Raw genomic sequence first — 7,347 nt, forward strand, 5'->3', positions numbered from 1 at the left:
TCAACATTTGTTTAGTACAAACCCACATAGGCAATAAAAATGAAAAGCACAAAGGAAGAATAAGACTCCCAAACATGAGCTATCGTCGTGAGCTGGAAACGCTGCCTTGAACTGCCTTAGCAAGTTTAGCTCCACTCGAAGACCCAACTGATATCCTCTTGAGCTCGGCTATGGAGGACACCACAAAAAGGAAGGAAAAGGAAGAAAAATAGAATATGTGAGCAATCGCCTTTCTCTTCTCTCTTAGGTCACTCTTTCCCCAAAAGCTCTATTCATTTAAGGTATCCTTGCTATTTATACTAGGGAATATTTTAGGGTTTTGTATCCTAAAATTCTATTTGCACCCTATGATTTCACACCCTTCACGTGAGGAATGGAGTATGCAGGCATGGTTCCAAAAATGACAGATCAACAATGGCATTAATGTGTAGTTCGACAGCATGGCAGCAAAATATCTTTCTTATTTTTTTTCCATGCCCATGATTGTTGTCCAAAATGCAATAGCAATTTTTCATCTTTATCAGCTTCAGTTGTCCACCAAATTCCTCATCCAAAATGCTACAACAAATCACTATCTCCTTTAGCTTTCATCTTCTGCACCTCATCATCAAAACCAAGACCTTTCCCCTTAAGCAGCATCAGTTTCAGAAATATAGTGTTGCAGTAAAACATTACCACTACATGCAATGACATAAGCCTAAATTTAACTATATGCAATGAAATGGGCTTTTAAATAACCAATAACCTAAGTAAAAATACACAAAATATAGCCTTTTTATGGGGTTATCAATTATACTATCGGGAAATTTATCGGATTCAGCTTTCTTTGATGCTCAAAGGAACTGCTATTAATATCCTCTAGCAAGATTTTATGCATACAAAATGTTGGGATAATGCCTTTAATATATGTGATGATCCAAGCAATTGCTTGCTTATGCCGCTTTAGAATAGCTATCAGTTTTTCTTATTGTGATGCAACAATAACTAGCAGGGTTTCATTATCACCAAGGAACACATATTTTAGATGTCCGAGCAAAGGTTTTAATTCAAGTATGGGTGGCTCCTCAACGGATAATTTAGGAGCTTGAATATGTCGGTCAGGAAGTTTTAGAGACTCAAAGTATTGCGTTTAATTGCTTTCAGCTTCCTCGACTTCTTCTAACTCATTAATTGCCATGTCATTACTAGTAACAATATCCATGCTACAACATTCATCCCAATGCTTCTATGCGAAAACATCAATTACATCAACTGAGTAGCATTCAACACTATCATTAACATAAGAAACATTATACAAAACTTTAAAAGTAATGTGTTCATAATTCAAACGCATAGTAAGTTCCCCTTTTTCCACATCGATCAATGCTCAGACGGTAGCAAGAAATTGGTGACCAAGAGTAATAGGGACATCCTTTTCAGCTTCGTAATCCAATATTATGAAGTCAATGGGGAAAAATAAATTTATCAACTCACACAAGCATGTTCTCTATAATACCGCTTAGACGTACGACAGATCGATCAATGAGCTGCAAAGTGACGATTGTAGTCCTTGCTTCTCCACTATCTAGTTTTATAAAAATTGAAAATGGCATTAGATTAATGCCAGAACTCAAATCAAATAAAAGCTTTACCTATAAATAGGTCACCAATAATACAAGGAATAATGAAACTCCCTGGATCTTTTAGTTTTGGTGGTAATCAACTTGGAACCATAACACTGCATCCCTCAATGAGTACAATAGTCTCGAATTCGCCAAACCTTCTTTTCTTGGAGAGAATTTCCTCCATAAACTTGATGTAGTTTGAGTTTTGGGGTTTAGGCATAAATCAATGGGATATTGATTATTAATTCTTTAAGCACATCTATAAATGCTTTGAACTTTTGGTCCTCATTGGTCTTCTTAAATATTTGAGGAAACAGTGGTGGAGGTCTTGGATTCTGCTACATTGGCAATGCTAGTGGAATTATAGGCAGTGTTGTCGTCATTGTTACTGGCACTATCCTAGAATCACTACTCTGTCCTGCATCATTTGGAGCGACAATACTAGCTGGTTCAAGGTCCACTACTGTTTCTTTTCCTTTATTTTGCTGTCCAAGACTATCATCATCCTTCTTCTTAGGCTCCTTAGTAGGCTTCCTAATATCAAGACCACTTCTTGTAGTGATGGCTTTACAATGCTCATTGCAATGAGCTTTCCTATGATCTTTTAAAACTTTAGTGTCACTGGGTAGCGTTCCTTATCGTCTGCTGCTAAGCGCATTAGCTAGTTGTCCAACTTGATTCTCCAATGCTCTCAGCGATGCTGACTGGATTTGGATCACAACTTCATTTTTTGAGATGTACTCTTTCAGTAGATACTTAAGCGATGTCGATGTTGAAGTTGAGGCTTGATTGGAAAACTACCCTTAATATACTTGTTGGTTATTACGTTGTAGCTATACCATTATCTAATGGTGCGCCTACTGCAGCATCGGTTGTTGTTGAGTATATTGTTACTATGAAAAAATGATGTTGTGTATTTCCAAAATTTGATTTCAATGCTATATTGGGGTTGGCTACATTCTGACTCCTCCAAGAAAGTTAGGATGACTTCAGAAGTTTGGGTTGTAGGTGTTCCCATAAGCATTGACATTGTAATTCCTTTTGTAATTTCTTACAAAAAATAAAGACTCAGGGTTTTGTAGACATTCCATAAAATTGTGGTTATCACCGCAATAAACATAATTGGCAACCTACCTCCCAACTTTTGCATGCTCTTCATTAATTCAACCAATGTTGTCACCTAGGTGGTCAGTGTGTTCAAAGAATCATTGTTCACTGCTGTAGCAACGTGTTTGTCAAACATGTTCCTCATATTTGGGTATTTGTAGTCATTGTTTGATATTCTTTCCAAAATATCATATGACTCATTATATGTGTTATCCATCAATGCTCCGTTTGCTAAAGCATTAACCACCATTCGATTGTGTGTGTTCAACCCATTGTAGAACATTTCCATTTGCGTGTGATAACTCTTCAAAAGAGTTATCTTTAGTAGCCTTTTTCTCCGAGGTTTAGCTTGAACTTGTGCATGTTTAGGAGCATTTTAGAATTAATTTTTTTAATGTTACATATTTTGCATGGTAGGAGCATCGTGGGTTGCTAAGGGTTAAAATTGATTTTTGCTGCTGAAAACCGTTGCACTTATGTTGTAGCACTGCAGGAAATACTGATTGGATGTTGTAGCAGTCATCTAAGCTCCAGACGGTTGGGAGAACCTTTTGGATTGGAACAGCTGGCTCGAGTAGCTATCATTTGGATGGATAACACCTAAAAGGTGGACCTTTTCTATTGGGCGATAAAATTATCATCCAAACTATAAAAAGGTAGTACTTGGCTTCAAAAAGTGTGACGATTGGGAGAGATCCAAAGTAACATTTTCCACGTTAATTCTTTCCAAGCCATTGAAGCCTAAGTCATCTGCCAATGATTGATGTAGCATAAGGGAATCTTGCTGAGGAGCTTCAACGGTCAGCGGGTAACTAATCAATGCCTTTTATTGAGAGAGTGAGCGATTTGAGTGTTTAAACTTTTGTTGGATGTTTATTATGAATTTTCTTATTTCGTTTTTACTTGGATACTTAGTTTATGAGCTTTGAATTTCATGATTGTGAGTAGAAATATTTTTCATTATATATATATAGTATTTTCATTTAAATCTAGAAATAGCTTCATTCGAATTGCTATATACATCTGTGAGCATTGGTGTTGCTGAGTAGCATAGGTATACAGAAAAGTGTGCAACCAATTGATTAGTATTTTTAATAGTTTGAGACTTTAATTAATTAAAGTTATTAAAGTAGTTCAAATGGTTGTAATCAATGCTGATCACATATACTAAGTGTGCATTTTTTGCATAAAATTTGGAAGTCATAATATTATATCTTTTGATTCGATAGCTGATCAATTGCTTTCCAGAATGTTGTAGCATGAACTGGTATCTTTAGTTATTGATTTATTACTTTCTTTCTAGCATCTCGAATCTTTGATAAATCTTACTATTGAAAACTCTAATGAAAACACTTTGCTCCATATGGGTTCGACATCCATAGAATTAATTGTTACCCCTTTATTACTTGAGTGATACATATACTTGCGTTAAATGCTACAACATCTTACGTAGCATCAAGTTTTTGGCGTCGTTATCGGGGAACATCGGTCTGATTTAGAGTTCTTTGCATTTTGTCTTACTTGTTTGTTTTCTTGTTTAGGTATTCTTAGTTTATGTTTTTACTAGTATATACCCCAAAGTGATGATAACTGATCGTTTAATCCAGATATTGAATGAACATTTCAGAGATGTCATTGTGAAGCTGCTATGGCTGGACGAGGGAATGGTATTTTGCCCCCACTACAAAATGGATAACATGAGGAGTTTCCAGTTGGTATCGAAGTTAGGCAACCATATCAGAATGTTGATGATCGTAATCATACTATTTGTGAGCATGTGGTACCGACATTAGATGATATACTACAATCTGTGGGATAGTATGGAGGTTCTGTTACTGAAGAACCAATAGAACATTTGATAGCTTTTATAGAGGTTTGCGATTCTTTTATTCAACAAGGTGTTCCAAATGTGACACTGAAGCTGAAGCTATTTCCCTATTCATTGTGTAATAAAGCACATGTTTGATTGAGTTCACTGTCACCAGGTACTATACCATTCTGGAATGAATTAGTATAGAAGTTTTTGTTACGATTCAACCCGTCAAATATGAATACTAAGCTTCGAAATGATTTAACTTCATTCAAGTAGATAAATGATGAAATCTATTATAAAGCATGAGAAAGATTTAAAGATTTTCTGTGGAAATGTCCTATGCATGGATTCCTACATTGGACTCAAATGGAGATGTTTTATAATGGGTTAAATATTTAAACTCGAATGATGGTTAATGCCTTAGCAAATAGAGCTTTGCTGGATAAGACATATAATGAAGCATATGATATCCTCAAGAGAATCTCTACCAATGATTGTCAATATCCTAATACGTGCAATACGTTTGGTCGGTATGGTGTTGTAGCAGTAGATTCTGAAACTATTAACTCTATGGCATCTTAGATTTCAGAATCACACAAACCTAGAGGAATGTACGAATTTAAAGTTGCATCTTGTATCACTTGCGTATATTGTGGCGATGACCATAATTTTGATGAATGCCCCCAAAATTCAGAGTCTATCTACTATGTGCACAATAATCCAAGGAATGATAATGTTTTTGGCAATACTTACAATCCAAATTTTAAGAACCATTCCAATCTTTCTTGGAGAAGTTAGAATATTGCCAATCCACAACATCGACAATATCAATCGCAACATTACACCTAACAGAGTCAAATGCTATAGCCACAGACACAACAATATGTTGCTTAGCAAAGGCAGAATTACCAAGTTCAATCTTTATCCCAAACTTCAACCTTGAAACCTTTTGAAGCTATGATGAAAGAATATATGGCGAGCCAGTCTACCTCATTAAGGGCTATAGAGAATCAGATAGGACAAATGGCTAATTCTTTAAATAGTAAATTGTTAGGATTGCTCCCTAACGACACTGAGAATCCTAAACAAAATGGTAAAGAGCATTACAATGCGATTACCACCAGAAGTGGAATTCATACTGGGGAACTAGTTGAAGAATCGAGGAGAAAGAATGAGGAAGCTCATCAACATGGAAAAAGAAAGAAAAAAAGTTGAGGTTGAACCGTATGAGAGTCAATTCACAACAACAAATGAGAGGTAGAGTATTAATTCAGAATTGTTACCGACAGTAACCCTAGCTGCATCTAATACAGAGTTAACTTCATTGCCTCAGCAACAACAAAAACACTACATCTACCATTTCTACAGTGCTTCAAGAAGACAAATGAAGATCAGTAATACAAAGCCTTTATTGATGTTCTTCGCCAACTCATAATTAACATTCCGTTGATTGATGCTTTAGAACAAAACCTGAACTATATCAAATTCATGAAGGAAGTTCTTTAAAAGAAATGGAGACTTGGTGAATTTGAAACAGTTGCTCTTATCGAAGGCTGTAGCTCTATGGCTATAAGTCAATTGCCACCGAAGCTTAAGGACCTAGGGAGTTTCATTATTCCTTGCAACATTGGTGACAAATTTGTAAGTAAAGCTTTATGTGATTTGGGTGCTAGCATAAATTTCATGCCATTAGGGGTGTGCAAATCCGGGTACCCAGAACTTCCAGGTCGACGATTTCTCGGCCTATGTCCAGACCCGGATGTTACCGGGTACCCAGATTTTGCGGTACCCAATTTTTTATTTTTAATTTTCAAATTATTAATTTAAAAAAATACACAAATTTAAATGTTTGAAACTTCGAATTACATACAATAATATCCGAACATAAAATTTGAAAGTTCGAAATACAAAATCTAATAATCCATAATATAAATAATTCATTATATTATATATATATAATAAAATAAAAACTAACGGAGTACTCGGGTACCCGGAAAAACTAGATTTTGTGACCCAGGCCCGACCCGGGAAATGTCGGGTTGGGTAATTTTTTTAGAAAATTACATGATTTTTTTAGGTTCGGGTCGACGGGTCGGCTGGTCGGGTCAACTGGGTCGGGTAGTTTTGGACACCCCTACATGCCATTGTCAAATTTTAGGAAATTTGAAAGCGGAGAAGCAAGGCCCACAACGGGTACTTTGCAACTTGCTTACCGCTATACTTGAATTTTAAATTCATTGCTATGAATTTTAAATTCATTTCTATGAATTTTAAATTCATACATATGTACTATATTAGTAATATTTTCTCACTAAGTATAATATAGTATAATAATGGATATTTTTATATAGAATAATTATATTTTTATGCGTGTTATATATGTAAGTGCATAATTTGATGCACATAACTCTAAGTTTAATTTTAATTAATTCGTATGATACCCTCATAAGCACTACTTGAATCGAAATAATTTAACTAAGGGTAATATTAGTTCATTTTAAGATTGTTGTGAAGTGATTGTCTTAACGTTTAAAAAAGTTACTTTTGATAATTTTAAAATGAAAGTGTATCCCATTAAGTAAAAACATAAAATTTGACTATACTTAAAAATTGGGAATGAGAGAAAAATAAGTGTTCATCTATTTAAATTCATCGAGAAAAGATCATTAGAACTTATAAAAAGTTCGATCTCGAAGTCTTTAAATAATCGAACATCCTTCTTCTTTTTTAAAAGGATTGGTAATTTGTATTTAATTAATTTTTAGTTTTTATCATCAATTGAATGTGGAATTAATAACGGATTTTAAAATGGAATTGTAATAT

General features: G+C 34.8%; 1 non-coding gene across 1 annotated transcript; it reads right to left on the minus strand.

The window, feature by feature from the left end:
* Positions 1–4,767: 4,767 nt before the first annotated feature.
* LOC120209834 lies at positions 4,768–4,874 on the minus strand. The gene has a single exon (XR_005524444.1). It is a non-coding gene; the product is annotated as a small nucleolar RNA R71 (small nucleolar RNA).
* Between the last annotated feature and the right edge of the window lie 2,473 nt (positions 4,875–7,347).

Source organism: Hibiscus syriacus, unplaced genomic scaffold (assembly GCF_006381635.1).
Source record: "Hibiscus syriacus cultivar Baekdansim isolate YM2019G1 unplaced genomic scaffold, ASM638163v2 tig00020355_pilon, whole genome shotgun sequence".
Lineage (NCBI taxonomy): Eukaryota > Viridiplantae > Streptophyta > Magnoliopsida > Malvales > Malvaceae > Hibiscus > Hibiscus syriacus.